At 46.1% G+C, this 15,701-nt stretch overlaps 1 protein-coding gene across 3 annotated transcripts in view; it reads left to right on the forward strand.

Moving 5' to 3' along the window:
* The first annotated feature begins 236 nt into the window (after positions 1-236).
* Positions 237-15,701, forward strand: part of SPTBN1 (spectrin beta, non-erythrocytic 1) — a 344,310-nt gene continuing 328,845 nt past the window's right edge. For all 3 annotated transcript variants that reach the window (XM_082249276.1, XM_082249278.1, XM_082249279.1), the window contains exon 1: positions 237-394. The gene's annotated coding sequence lies outside the window, so the exon portion shown is untranslated. The remainder of the gene's footprint in view (positions 395-15,701) is intronic.

The raw sequence follows: 15,701 nt of genomic DNA on the forward strand, positions 1-15,701 counted from the left end.
CCATGCATTGGATGATGCATCTGCTGCACAGTGATGATCCTTGAATTAGATCCATTATCCTGCCTCCACCCATACACTGGAAGGTGCATCTGCTGAGCAGTATTGATGAGATCCCAGTGCTGCAGGGGAGTGATGGGGGGAGGGGTGGAGCCCTCTGCTGACAGAGGGGCGGGGCGTTCCTCCGTGCTCCCCGCAGTACCCCGCAGCCTCCTGTAGATGTCGCTGTGGCGGCGGTTGCGGGCACTGTCTGTCCCCGCCCCTCTCCGGGAAGAATCAGTGCAGCTGTTGCTGTGTCGGAGGCTGCGGATTCCTTCGGTCACTCCCTTCATTTCATCCGTGATCAGAGCTCCGGCGGCTGCCTGCCCCGACCGCTCCACACTTCACCGCCCTCCAGGTACGATGCATCGCCTATGGTGGGGAAGGGCATGCATGGGTGCTCTGCACTGCTGCTGGGGGGATGGATGTCCCGGCTGTATCATTGCAGCAAATCGGTCCCCCTCCTATGGGGGGGAGGGGGGAGACCGGGCGGCGGGAAGGTTCTGCATTCTGCTAGAATAACGGTCCGGGGATGGAGGACAGGCGTGGTCCTGTGTGTGTGGATGGATGGATGGGGGAGCACTCCTCCCTAATATTCATCCCTATTCTTCATCACTCATCCCTAATCTTCATCACTCACCCCTAATCTTCACCCCTAATCTTCATCATTCTTCATCCCTATTCTTCATTCTTCATCCCTATTCTTCATTCTTCATCCCTATTCTTCATCCCTCATCCCTATTCTTCATCACTGAGCCCCAGTGTCTGATCACCCAGCAATCTCCTATTCTCCGCCCCTGTGTATTGTATGGTGATGATGGGAAATTGCAGCAAAATGTGGGATTTTGGAAGTTGCAGCTTTTGCATTGGACAGGTGAATGGTGGTGTAACTGGGAGATGGGGTGGAGCAAATCATGGTGTTGGTGCGGCATGGGTTAATAGGGGGACTCAGATCACGGTGTTGGTGAGGCATGGGTTAATAGGGGGACTCAGGTCATGGTGTGGCATGGGTTAATAGGGGGACTCAGGTCATGGTGTGGCATGGGTTAATAGGGGACTCAGGTCATGGTGTGGCATGGGTTAATAGGGGACTCAGGTCATGGTGTGGCATGGGTTAATAGGGGACTCAGGTTATGGTGTGGCATGGGTTAATAGGGGACTCAGGTCATGGTGTGGCATGGGTTAATAGGGGACTCAGGTCATGGTGTGGCATGGGTTAATAGGGGGACTCAGGTTATGGTGTGGCATGGGTTAATAGGGGGACTCAGGTCATGGTTAGGCATGGGTTAATAGGGGGACTCAGGTCATGGTTAGGCATGGGTTAATAGGGGGACGCAGGTCATGGTGAGGCATGGGTTAATGGGGGGATTCGGGTCTTGGTGAGGCATGGGTTAATGGGGGACCTAGGTCATGGTGTTTGTGCGGCATGGGTTAATGGGGGGACTCAGGTCATGGTGATGACATGGGTTAACAGGAGGGGGGGGGGGGGGTACAGGTCAAGCTATTAATTGGCACAACAGCATGGGTTAATGTTGGACATGGGGCACGTGCCATTGGCAAAGAGCAGCTTTACAAAGGGACACAGATCAAGCCATTGGCATAGCATGTATTAACGGGGGACGACGACAACAGGTTATACTGTTGGTGTGGCATGGGTTAACAAGGGGTGGGGGGTGCGAGTCTTGCCATTTGTACAGCATGGGTTAACAGGGGACACAAGTCATGCCAATGTCACAGTATAGGTTAATGGGGGACACAAGCCATGTCGTTGGTACAGCATGGGTTAATGGGAGGGGCACAGGTCATGCTTTTAGCTTAACATGGGTTAACTGGGGACACAGCTCTCACAGCATGGGTTAACACGGGGGCATGTCATTAGCACAGCATGGGTTCAAAGAGGGGGGGGGGGACATAGGTCTTGCTGTTGGCACAGCATGGGTTACGAGGGGGACTCAGGTCATACCATTGAAACATCATGGGTTAAACATGGGACCCATGTAATGCAAATTAGCACATGGACATAGGGTATGTCATTGGCACAGCATGGGTTAATCAAGGGGGGGGGGGGGCACGAGTCTTGCCATTGGCACAACATGGGTTAACAGGGTATACAATATGGGAAGAGGGTCTTGCCATTGGCTAAACATGGGTTAACAGGGGACACAAGTCATGCCACTGGCACAGTATGGGGAGAGGGTCTTGCCATTGGTACATCATGAGTTAAGTGGGGGAGGGGGACACATTAGCCATCCCCAAGCCTTCGTCTGGGAAAGGATCACCTGGGTGTCTAACATTCAATGCAGCACAAGGTTTCCATGCGCTGCTGCTGAGGATGATGCAGCACTCTGCAGCAAACTGACAAACCCCAATGTGCTCCTTTGCTGCTTACTTGGGCATCGGCTGGGGGGTGTCCATCCTAACCCCACCCCAAGGGTGGGTGTAGGGGGGTACTGCTTAAATGCCCCTTGTGTTTGGTAAACGGTGCCTTCTCCCTGATTTACTGCTCTAATATTAAACCTCCGAGCACTGTAATGGCAACCCGAGTGTAGCCAGCTTACTGCTTGTCATGGTGCCCTGTAATGAAGGCGGTGGGGGTGGTTAATTACAGTTCTGCAGATTTAATGCGGTCAAATGGAGACAGAATCCAGCCTTGAGGTCTGCTAAATTAACCCTCCCCAAACTGTTTACGCCCAAGTTGATCTTGTGAGCTAAAAGTTGGAAAGGGCAGATGATGAGGAATTTACTAAAAACAGGTGCAAAGAAGCTCAACCCCTGGTGAGGCTGTCAAGGGTGACAAGGGTGACAAGTACTAGAGATGTCTGGGAAGGTTCTCCTTGGTCTGGATCATAGTATATCTAGTAGTAGTTAGTCCCATTCAACTGGACTTGTTCTGTAATATTGAAGATGTTTCATTATACAAGATAAAACTTGATTTGTTTATATACATCAGCACTAAGACTGGACCAGAGGTAGTTTAGTCGGCTTTTTTATTTGGTTGGCTTTATTTTTTGGTTGATGGGCATAGATGTTATGGATTATGATAGACATGTCCCACCACAGATCTGTTCCCTGTGTAATGTTTCTGTAACTATTGCTGCCTCCTGCGTTGAACATCTTTTTTAACTCATTATTTTACATCCGGGCTGGTCAAATCCCAGGAACCAGGTAGCCAATGCTCCTCAAAGTTTATAGCTGCCATCTAAACTTTAAGGTCTTCTCCAGTATCTCAGCCAGGGTTCCTCTAGAGTTTTCTAGGGGTTCCATGAGCAATCTGCCTTTCAGATAAGTAACCAATTACACTATACTCTTTTTAGCTCTCTGTTGGGGGGGGGGGATTCTTCTCCGTGGCCACCAATGTAAGGAGCAGTTGTCACAATGACCACTAATGTAAGGGACATTCTTCTCAATGGCCACCAATGTAAGTGTCCATCACACTAATGTATCGAGAGCTGCAGCTATACTAATTATAAGGAGAGGTTCCCTGAGACCAAAAAGATGTTTTAAAGCCTTCCTCAAACCTCAGAAAGGTAGAGAGAGGCTGGTCAAGTTGGTTGAGAGAGGCTGGTCAAGTTGGTTGAGAGAGGCTGGTCAAGTTGGTTGAGAAAGGCTGGTCAAGTTGGTTGAGAGAGGCTGGTCAAGTTGGTTGAGAGAGGCTGGTCAAGTTGGTTGAGAGAGGCTGTTCGAAGGCTGGTCAAGTTGGTTGAGAGAGGCTGGTCAAGTTGGTTGAGAGAGGCTGGTCAAGTTGGTTGAGAGAGGCTGGTCAAGTTGGTTGAGAGAGGCTGGTCAAGTTGGTTGAGAGAGGCTTGTCGAAGGCTGGTCAAGTTGGTTGAGAGAGGCTTGTCGAAGGCTGGTCAAGTTGGTTGAGAGAGGCTGTTCGAAGGCTGGTCAAGTTGGTTGAGAGAGGCTGTTCGAAGGCTGGTCAAGTTGGTTGAGAGAGGCTGTTCGAAGGCTGGTCAAGTTGGTTGAGAGAGGCTTGTCGAAGGCTGGTCAAGTTGGTTGAGAGAGGCTGTTTGAAGGCTGGTCAAGTTGGTTGAGAGAGGCTGGTCAAGTTGGTTGAGAGAGGCTGGTCTAGTTGGTCAAGAGAGGCTTGTCGTAAGGCTGGTGTAGTTGGCACTACCCATGTGAGCATTAACCCTGTGATTTGAAGATGACATGATTCCCGTAACTTACTGTGTAGCTAGTAACAGCAACCGAATTACAAACTTACGAGCCAGTAACTTATTGTGTAGCTCATTACATCAACTGAACTATAATGTTACTAGCCAAACAGTTGGTTATTACATAGTAGATCCATTTTCTCTTTAATTGCAGACTGTTTTCCATAATAGTCGTCCAGAATGATGAAAACTCAGCACCTGCTGACTGCAGCGGTGGAATGGAAGGGGGGTTTGCTAGTGTGGAGGTAGGGGATGGGTGGAATATTTCCCAGGCGTGGCCGGATGCATGAAATTCCACTTACAGTGCATTCCGGCTTCATTAAAGGACAAATCCAGAAAGCATAAATCTTTAGAATAGAAAAATGTAATGGAGTTGATAACACTTGTGTCTATGCGTCCCACCCAATTCTTCAAAGTGCCTGTGCCTGGTCCATGTGTGTTCCCTGCCTGCTCAATGCTAGAAATGTTGATCCTATAGATGTTTTGGGCGCTCTTACTGGCAGAGGATCCTTTACAAGGCAGGGAGCGTTCAGGTTTTTTAGAGTTGGCACTTTGTAGATTAATAATTAGGAGTGATTTACTTCTTTATACCTTCCTTTTATTTGCTGCGGAGATCTATGCTTCCCAGACCTGGCCGGGAAAAGTGCTTCCGGTCCTCATTACCAGGATTTTTTTTTTTTTTTTTACTAAACTGCTCTAAGCTCATGGGAAGTTAAATCTGATTATTTTGGTTTCTGTGGGTTACTATTTGCTCATCTTTATTGGTCTTTGCATGGCTTTAGTAAGTAAACTTGCGAGTACATGTATGTCGTCAATGTATCTCTCGAAAACCGCATTGACTACTTTGTCGGTGGTGATCATAGGTTTGTTAATGCCTTCTGATATTTTATTTATTTTTAAATAAAATCCATTTTGTTGCTTTTAAAGTGTAACCTTAGTCAGAAAAGGAAGTCCTGCTTGATCACTTCAGGCTGGCCCCTTTTGCAGGTATAGCTATGTAAAACACTAAAAATAGGTGCCTATACTGTGTAAAATACAGTTATATACTGTCTCACCCTGCTCTGCACATGCTCAATTGTGCTCCATTTTTAGGCACTGCGGCCCTAAAGCGGCATTAAACCCTCCTATCCTTTACAGCCAAGGAAGCTGCTTCTATTCGATCTGCAACTGCCATGATGCTGCACATGTGATCAGTTATGACACCAGCCATTTGATGGTTTGACAGTTTGGTTGACACAAGCAAATGTGACAGCAAGCCTAGCATTCCAGGAATGTATCTGTTTTTTTTAACTCTTAAATTGATCGTGTTTAGTTCTGCTTTATGATTTGCTGCTGCTCAGGGGGTCTGGGTGTCGGCAAAATGGCAGCCTACAGCAAGAAGAAACAGGAGCAAAGTCTGAGGCAATTTATAGTGCAACTGATGTGGAATGTATGTTCCTTGCTAAAGAACATTGTCTTTTATCCTGTTGTTATGGGTAAAGTTCTGCATTAAGTTTGACTGGTTTGGAGACCTGAATCCGGAGCATCTCAGGACACGTTCTCTAGAAGATTAATGTTCATCATCGATTATTTCACTTGCTGCTATGTGTGAGAACCTAAATGACCATTCCCATCTTCAAACCTGGTCATACATAAGTCTTGTTTGTTTTGCATTCTTTCATTGTGTTATTTTTTGATCTTTTTGTGTGTTAGAACATAAAATTTTGATGGTTTTTAGTAATTTTGAGAACCTCTATTGGGTTGTTTTAGATGGAGTACTGCAGATGTGTTTATGACTTCCAGAAAAATTCATGCAGAATGCCTTTCTTCTTTTGCAAGGAGTAATTTATATTTGTTTTCAAGGGAACTTTGTCTGAAACCTGCCTACCTGGACATAAATACACAAACGTATCCACTCTCCGACCACTTTATTAGGCACACCGTGCTAGTACTGGGTTGGACCCACTTTTGCCTTCAGAATGGCCTTCATTCTTCCTGGCATAGATTCAATAAGGTGCTGGAAACATTCCTCAGATATTTTGGTCCATAGTGACATGATGGCATCACGCAGTTGCTGCAGATTTGTCGGCTGCACATCCATGATGCCAATCCTCCCGTTCAACCACATCCCAATGGTGCTCTATTGGATTAAGATCTGGTGACTGTGGAGGCTATGGGGTACAGGGACCTCACTGTCATGGTGAAGAAACCAGTGGTGAGATGATTGGAGCTTTGTGACATGGTGCATTATCCTGCTGGAAGGAGCCATCAGAAGATGGGTACCCTCTAGTCATAAAGGGATGGTCATGGTCAGCAACAATACTCAGGTAGGCCATGGCGTTTAAACAATGCTCAATTGCTAAGGTGCCCAAAGTGTGCCAAGAAAATATCCCCAACACCACCACCACCAGCCTGAAACGTTGATAAAAGGCATTTTTTGTCCACACAACTGCCGCTCACTGGATATTTTCTCTTTTTCGGACCATTCTCTGTAAACCAGAGAGATGGTTGTGTATGAAGATCCAAGTAGATCAGCAGTTTTTGAAATAATCAGACCAGCCCGTCTGGCACCAACAACCATGCCAAAGTCACTTAAATCCCCTTTCTTCTCCATTTTAATGCTCTGTTTGAACTTCAGCAAATCATCTTCACCACATCCTAGATGCCTAAATGCATTGAGTTGCTGCCATGTGATTAGCTGATTAGCAGTTTGTGTTACCAAGCAATTGAACAGGTGTACCACATAAAGTGACTGGTGAGTGCATATTATATGCTTTTAATATAAGAATAATTCCAGGCAACAAGTGGAACTCAACTATCAAGTGGGTTGGGTGGGTACAAGTGGCTACTAATGAATTCCCACTCAGTTTTCCTTAGGCAGGCCATAGACGGTGCAAATTTCTTTCCTGCAAACAGGAAAGGAATTTGCACAATTCCCACATCAACACAGACGGTGCTGACGGGGGAATCACTACTGCCGAGAAATTGTCTTCTCCCAGCAGGGAAAAGCCGTCCTGGCCAGGAGAAGACCATGATTATCGCTAGTGGCTATAGCAGCCGTTTGTGATATACGGCTGGCTGCTTGTTCCCACGTTGATTGATCAACTTGGTACATTTAGCCTGCCCACTAATGGATTGAAACTCGGCCGGTTCTTGCTGAAGTGGCCTGCATTTGAACCGTGTATGGCCGGCCTTAAGCCTCGTACACACGCACCGATTGTTGGCCGACCGATCGTCCGACTTTTGTCCAGAGTGGTGTTTTGTTGGTTGGAATGTGCCTAGACTGCACACAAATTTTCGCGGACAACAAAAATCTACTTCAGAAGTGATGTCATGTGTTGTGTTTTTTCTTCTTTGAGCATGCCCAGTCTTGCTCATCAGATTTTTGTCTGCCGAAATCTGTACTGACTGACGGAAAATCGGCCGTTGTGTTGACGGCCAACAAAAATTTTATAGCCTGCACACCAGATTTTATTCGGCCGAAAAGTCGGAGTCGGTTGTCGAAAGCATCATACTAACAAGCCGAAAATCGGACGTTGGCTGAAAATTTCCGGACAATAATCGATGCGTGTGTATAAGGCTTTAGTCTAAAGCCCCGTACACACGTACCGATTGTCGGCCGTAAATATTCGGCCGACGACCGATCGGCCGATTGTCGGCTTGTTAGTATGATGCTTCCGCCAGCCGACAGCGCATTTTCGGCCGAACAGAATCTGTCGTGCAGGCATTAAAATTTTTGTTGGCCAACACCAGAACGGCCGATTGTTCGCCAGTCAGTATAGATTTCGGCCGACAGATAGCAGATTTGCAAGACTGGGCATGCTCAGAAAAGAAAAAAGACAAGGAAAGTTAACCATCACATGACATCACTTCTGCAGTCAGCTGTTGTTGGCCGACAAAATTCGTGTGCAGTCTTTTGCAGTTTTCAACAGACACGACAGCCCTGGACAAAAGACGGCCGATCGGTTGGCCGACGATCGGTACGTGTGTACGGGGCTTAAGAATTCTGTGCTCCACTGCAGCTCTTTGTTCTGTGCTGTGTAACTTCCCTCTCTCACTGATTTCTGCACCGTCCATCACACTTTCACTAGAGGTTTTCATCTGATTGGTGACTTTGAGAAAGTTTTCAGTACTGTTGCTTTCTTTATTTGGGAGACGGCAAGTAGGCTGCATTGGGTGTGTTTGGGAATTTCTGTACTGTATCACAAGCAGGGGTTCTCAGATTACCAACACAACTAGGGAGCGAGGTGGACTGGTGCACTGCAGCAATCCCTGGATGAAGAGCCGAAGTGCTGAGCAGGTAGCCTGTGGTCCCTGTGTGCTTCTCAAGGTTTAGGCCTGGTTCACACCTAATGCGTTTTGCAGAATGTTTTCACATTTACAGAAATGCACTACAGTCCATTTAACATGTTTTTCCTATAAGTCACTTTCACATCTGTGCATATTCAGCCGGTGCGTTTTTTTGGAAACGGTCAATAACTTTTTACCCACAGCAGATTGCATTTTTGGTTTCATAGACTTTAATATAAATGCATAAAAAACGCATGTACATTTGTTTTTGGTGTGTTTCCTGCATGACAGCAGACACCTCCTCCTACCAACATTCACACATCCCAAAAACTTTAAATGCATCAAAAATAAGTATGAAAAAATGCAAACCACAACGGGTATAGGTGTGAACCTAGCCTTAAAAGAGTTGTATCCCTCGCTTACACTGAGGGCGGGTTTTAAACTCGCACAATTTTTAAACCTGCATGTCAGTGCGAGTATAGGGGCGATTTGACAGACATCTGTGCAGATGTCTATTGAAATCATCCCCGAAGTTGCCAAAAGTAGTACAAAAACGACTTTTGGGTGGCGTTGCACCGATTCAGGAAGTGCCGTTGCTGGCAATTGGCTCCAATATGGCATGCGATTTGACATGTCAAATTGGCCTGATGTGAACGGGGGCGAAAAGTCAGAAGGTTTTTTATTTTAATGCATGTCGCACCCGGCTGTGACAGCTTGCGGCTTCACAACCGGGTGCCCACTGTGCATGCATGAGCAACGCTGCGCATCATGAATGGTCAAGCAGTCTTCTGGGACCCGTCACATGTCCCAGAAGACTGCAGGGAGGGAGGATGGGAGGAGAAGTCCAGCGGAAGTGGGAGCAGGCACCTGTCAAAATCGGGGTACCCGCTTCCCTGTTAATGTTGGTAGGGGGAGGTGTTCCGCATTCCATCTCCTCCACTTCTTGTTGCTGACCCCCGAAGTGATGTCTGACGTCACTTCCGGGCCCCTATTGACAGTTCCCATGGCCATTAAGGCCGGGAAAGAATGTAATGCAGTGCGATGTGCATTGCATTACATTTAGTGGGAGACATGCAGGGTCTTTTAGACCCTTGAATGTCTCATTAAAGAGAACCTGTTACTAAAAAAAATCATCACATAGGATACTAAAAAATATTTTAATTGCAAAAAATTAAAGTTACACCCAAGCACATAAAATCCCCCCCCCCCCCCAAGAAAACACTAAACAAATTGAGCCCCCCCCCCCCCCCACATCTACACGTACAAACATAAGTGCACGTGGCGGGGCGCCTTTTCCTGAAAACATCGATTGCAATACACGTTACATATCGCCACGCATACCAGGATGAGAGCAATAATTCTAGTACCAAACCTCCTTTGTAACGCTAAACTGATGACCTAAGGGAGGCTTTCAAAGTGTTGTCTATGGAAAATATAGGGTACTGACATGTTTAAGGTTTGACATGTTGGGAATCTATTTACTCGGTGCAACCTCGGCTTTTATATTTTACCAAAACATTTGGTAATTTATTGCGTTTTTGTGCTCCCTTAATTTAACATTTAATGTGTGTTTGTTTTTTTTGTATTTTTACTGAAATGTTGTGTTTCCTAGACCTTTGCGGTAATATCATGTGACATAAAAATTTGAAACTACCACTATTTTATTCTCTAGGGCAGTGATAGCGAACCTTGGCACCCCAGATGTTTCGGAACTATATTTCCCATGATGCTCAACTGCACTGTAGGGTGCATGAGCATCATAGGAAATGTAGTTCCAAAACATCTGGGGGTGCCAAGGTTTGCCATCACTGCTCTAGAGTGTCTGCTTTCAGAAAAGATATAATAATTGGGGGTTTTATGTAATCTTCAGGACTAAAATTATTTTTTTAAACGTGTGCACCTTAGGAAACATGTTCTATCCATATAATTTGTTAGTTAAAAAAACTGCCTCCTAACTTTTGTTTAGCTGGCTTCTAGATTCAAAGCAATTTCTCTATCGTTCATTGACGGATGCAGTTCTCTCTGATTCATATCAGTAGGCCTATGAATCGGAGAGAACTGTGTCCGTCAACGAATTTAAGAGAAAAGGATTTTACGGTAAGTCAAAATCCAGTTTTGTCAAGCCCTGGGCTAGGTGACAGTGCCTGTTGCTAGCCCTCCCTTCCCATCCAGTAAAGTATGTTCTTCCATCCATACTCCCCCATTGCCTCCCCACCACAGGAGTGCATGCTGGGTATAGCACAGTGTCGAAGCTGACCCTCCCCGTGTGACAGTGTTTTGATCTGACATTTGTTTGCTCAGGCTCTAATGCTATTATTGGAGACCAAATGGTTCAACCTACTGAAAGTCTACTCTAAACTTACACAGGGCTTGGCAGTTGGCTGCCTAGGCATCGAGCACTAGGTTGTGGTAGTTGGGGAAAGTCTAACATTGTTCTCCCATGCCCTGGAGTGCCGATTATTCCTGGGGGCTCTGGTGGTGCATTGGGACCTTGGGGGAAGTACGAGGTTCTAAAGGAGCCTCCCTGGAACCGAACCGGTTATTTTTTCCCCTATCCACCATTGAGACCTAGCTTTCCATTTGTCCCATTCACCAACCAGTAAAGAACCATATGGAATCTAATGCCCCGTACACGCGCATCGATTATTGGCCGGGAATTTTCGGCCAACGTCCGATCGGCTGATTTTCGGCTTGTTAGTATGATGCTTTCGACAACCGACTCCGACTTTTCGGCCGAAAAAAATTGGTGTTCAGGCTATAAAATTTTTGTTGGCCGGCAACACAACGGCCGATTTTCCGTCAGTCAGTACAGATTTCGGCAGACAAAAATCTGATGAGCAAGACTGGGCATGCTCAGAGAAGAAAAAACACACGGAAAGTAAACCAGCACATGACATCACTTCTGAAGTAGATTTTTGTTGGCCGAGAAAATTTGTGTGCAGTCTAGGCACATTCCAACCAACAAAACACCACTCTGGACAAAAGTCGGCTGATAATCGTTGCGTGTGTACTAGGCTTTAGTCGTGAAGTCATGATCATCTCCATGCCTCATTAGCCTGGCAACTGGCTACTCAAGTGACCAGCACTGTATCATGAAAGAGGCTTGGGGTGCCAGGTATTTCATAGGGCCTTGGGTAAGTGGGTGGCAGGAGAGCACAGAAAAGGTAGGTATCTACAATGGACGGTTTAGATTATCAGGTGAACTGGTTGCGTTGCCCTAAATAGCGAAGTGAACCGTTTACTTTAAACCCCCAAGAAAGTGTACAGAATTTTAAAGAAAACCCTTCAGGAGAAAAACATTTGCACTGTTATCGTTGATCATTTAAATGCTTGTTTGTATTTCTGACCCTCTGGCTTCAATGCTTTCTTAGTCACTGACCCAGGAAAAGCATGGAGGTCAGAAAAGTCCTTATCGGCATACCTGTTCTGGATCAGTGACTCGGAAGTCAAAGAATGGGCTTTACATCCAGGCAAATAATAATTTCGCTAGTGGAGGACATCAGTGACTTGTATGTTCAGCCCACAAAATGAAATACGGAGCCAAGTACACATGTAGAGATGTACTGCATATATTTATTTTGCCCTGATGTACCTCCTTTTACGCCTGGTCTATTTGTTACGTTTCTCAAAGAGCGTCATCGGTCAACATAGAGATTCCTATTCTACTCCATAGTTCCCACTCACACCTAAACATCATGATGCAGCTTGTCATGCAAAAAAGTATTTGAGCTTTTTTTGGGGGCAGAATTGTGCGTTTTTGGCCCCATAGACTTTAACAAGCGTGTCTGGAAAAGCATGGCAGAAGCATTTTAACTCGTGCTTGCACTAAACTGGTCTCCTACTCCAAGCAACCTCAGGTCTGTGAACAGAATGGACTCAGGAGTGTCCATGCTGGATGTGGGGACCTACATCCACCTGGAGAGGGCCCACAAGAACTATGACCCCAGTTATGCCAACAAGAACGTCTATGACCCCAGTTATGCCAACAAGAACATCTATGACCCCAGTTATGCCAACAAGAACATCTATGACCCCAGTTATGCCAACAAGAACATCTATGACCCCAGTTATGCCAACAAGAACATCTATGACCCCAGTTATGCCAACAAGAACATCTATGACCCCAGTTATGCCAACAAGAACATCTATGACCCCAGTTATGCCAACAAGAACCTCTATGACCCCAGTTATGCCAACAAGAACCTCTATGACCCCAGTTATGCCAACAAGAACCTCTATGATCCCAGTTATGCCAACAAGAACCTCTATGATCCCAGTTATGCCAACAAGAACCTCTATGATCCCAGTTATGCCAACAAGAACCTCTATGATCCCAGTTATGCCAACAAGAACCTCTATGATCCCAGTTATGCCAACAAGAACCTCTATGATCCCAGTTATGCCAACAAGACCCTCTACGACCCCAGTGCTGCCCATTACAAGACCCTCTACGACCCCAGTGCTGCCCATTACAAGACCCTCTACGACCCCAGTGCTGCCCATTACAAGACCCTCTTCGACCCCAGTGCTGCCCATTACAAGAACTGTGGCAAACAGCCGAGGGTCTAGGAAGAAGTTGGCATAGTGGCCCTGGCTCTAGAGCTCCAATAGCACACCAAAAAAAATAAATAAACCAGGGCAGATACAAGGATGACAATGGCATATGATGAACTGCTTTCCATGGGCCAAAACAAACACCTGAAACTTGGAAACACATTTGTGCACAAAAAAAGTGAAAAACACTTCAAAGTGGCCTGAATTGCTCATGTGTGAATGGGGCTTAAAGTGGAACTTTACCCATAACAACTTGATTAAAAAAAAGTGTTTAGCAAGGAAAATACATTTCACATTAATAATTATGCTACTAAAATTAGTGTGTGCTGCAAATTGCCTCCAGCACTGCTCCGGTTTCTTCTTGCCAGAGATTGCCATTTTGTTGAAGCCCAGAGCCCCTGAGCAGCAGTAAATCTTTAGGCTATCAGTATATCAACCTCAGCCTCTACATTTTTGGCACAGCCCCACTGTGAAAAACTTTTTTTTTCGTGGAGTTATGCTTTAATTTTAACCATAAAAGATAAAGTATATACTAGTATATATAATAAGCTGTTATAATGCATTTGGTATAAAAATCAGACATACGCAACTCATCTGATCTTGGTGGCAAGCAGCATTTTTCGGGGCTCTTGACTTAGACGGAGAACCATCTTGAAATAATTAGCAGACCTCTTGCCTTTTTGTTGTATTTGATGTAATTGCCACTTATTAATTAACTGCTATACAGCCTTGTAATGAACTGAGCACACTTCCCTTTCTGGATTCAGTTAGGAAGGCCGTCTAACTCTATATTAGTTTGTGTTGGCAGTAGTTTTCGGTGAAATTTTGGCAAAAATAAACCTTAGTACAGTGAGACCGGCCCCGGTTTTATATATTGGGATCTGCGTTTGTCCCCATTGGTTTTATATTGTTGTGACAGCTGCTAGTGACCTGTTTTCTACAAGTCGATTTCCCCTCCAAGTTTACTGGACCCAGCAGGACACTTTCCATTGCATTGTGGCTTTTTTTTAGTATTTCTATCCAAAGATCTCAAATTGTCTTTATAACGTCCTAAAAAAAGGTTTTCATTCTTGAAGCAGCTTGGTCATGCTTAGAGGCAAGATCACAGGGATAGAGTATTGCTGAACAATCTGCAGAATAATATTGGGTTGGGCATCTTTTATAGAGAATAGACTATTACAGGGGTCTCCAAACTATGGCCCTCCAGTTGTTCAGGAACTACAATTCCCATCATGCCTAGTCATGTCTGTGAATGTCAGAGTTTTACAATGCCTCATGGGATGTGTAGTTCCCCAACAGCTGGAGGGCTGTAGTTTGAGGATCCCTGGACCATGAGATGTACGAAGTCTGACCGAGAGCATATATACGGCCAGAATGGAAACCTGCAATGAGAGAATATGGAGGCCATCTTCGATGATATTACTTGCTAACTTAAAATAATTAGTTAGTGAAAGCTCACATTTTCATTTTTTGTGAAAAGTTGAACTTAAACAAGCCATAGATCTGGGGTAGGGAACCTGTGGCTCGCGAGCCAGACATGGCTCTTTTGATGGCTGCATCTGGCTCACGAGCCATAGGTTCCCTACCCCTGATCTATGGCTTGTTTAAGTTCAACTTTTCACAAAAAATGAAAATGAGAGCTTTCACTAACTCTAATTATTTTACTGTTACTTTAACAAAGGGGGGCGTGTCCGGACGTGAGCCGCGCCGGACGTGTAGTCCCAGAGCTCCGCCATGTCTACCACTCAATCCAGTGCCATCCACATAGCTGCGCCCGGTGCCAAGGAGATTTCTGCACCCATGAACGGTACACTTTGTGGGCTACCCACCGCTACACTCAGTTCGTCTTTGGATGACCGGATTGCCGCGCTACAGACCCCGCGGCCTACTCGCAGTACCGCCGCCGGCTCGTTTGCTCTGCATCTGAGGACCTTGGCAATCACCGCCCGGTAAGGAGACCTGTCATCCGCTCCCTGTGACACGATCTCCTTCCCCTCTGACACCCGGGGACACGCGGAAGCTGCCTCTCACATCCACTTCTCAGGCCTTCCTCGGCCGCCCGCCATTTTCTCAGGGCCTATACTCACCTCCATCACTCGCAGGCCTGCAGGCGCTTCACCACTCCGGCCTCATTGCATACCTGCCTGCTCTGCTCTCTTCCTGACCGGACTCCAGGCACTTTCACACGGCTCCATCTACTCACTGTATAGCTGCGGCCCATGAATATCAATATTAAATAAAGGTTCCCGACCCCTGAAATATAGTGTATGGCTCTCACGGAATTGCATTTGAAAATATGTAGTTTTCATGGCTCTCTCAGCCAAAAAGGTTCCCGACCCCTGCCATAGATGACATGATTATCTTTCCTTTCACCGCGGTTATTGTCTCTTTCCGGCAGGGAGCCTTCCCGGTCTGCAAAACACAATGATTACTGCTAGATGCTATAGCTGCCGGCAGTAATGCCATATGAAAAAATCAGACAGGCTGGATCGACTTTGGTACAACCAGTCTGCCCATAGATAGAATCTTGGCTGGTCCCCGTTGAACCGGCTATGATTCTGCCATGTGTCCGAAGTGCTCTAGGCAGTCAGTCCAGGGGGTGTCCTTCTCTTAGGCTCTGAAGAAGAGGGTAACCTCGAAACGCGTTAGACGATGTATCTTCGAGCATTGTCCATTTACGTATAT

Source organism: Pelophylax lessonae, assembly GCF_965119305.1.
Source record: "Pelophylax lessonae genome assembly, chromosome: 3".
Classification (NCBI taxonomy): Eukaryota; Metazoa; Chordata; class Amphibia; order Anura; family Ranidae; genus Pelophylax; species Pelophylax lessonae.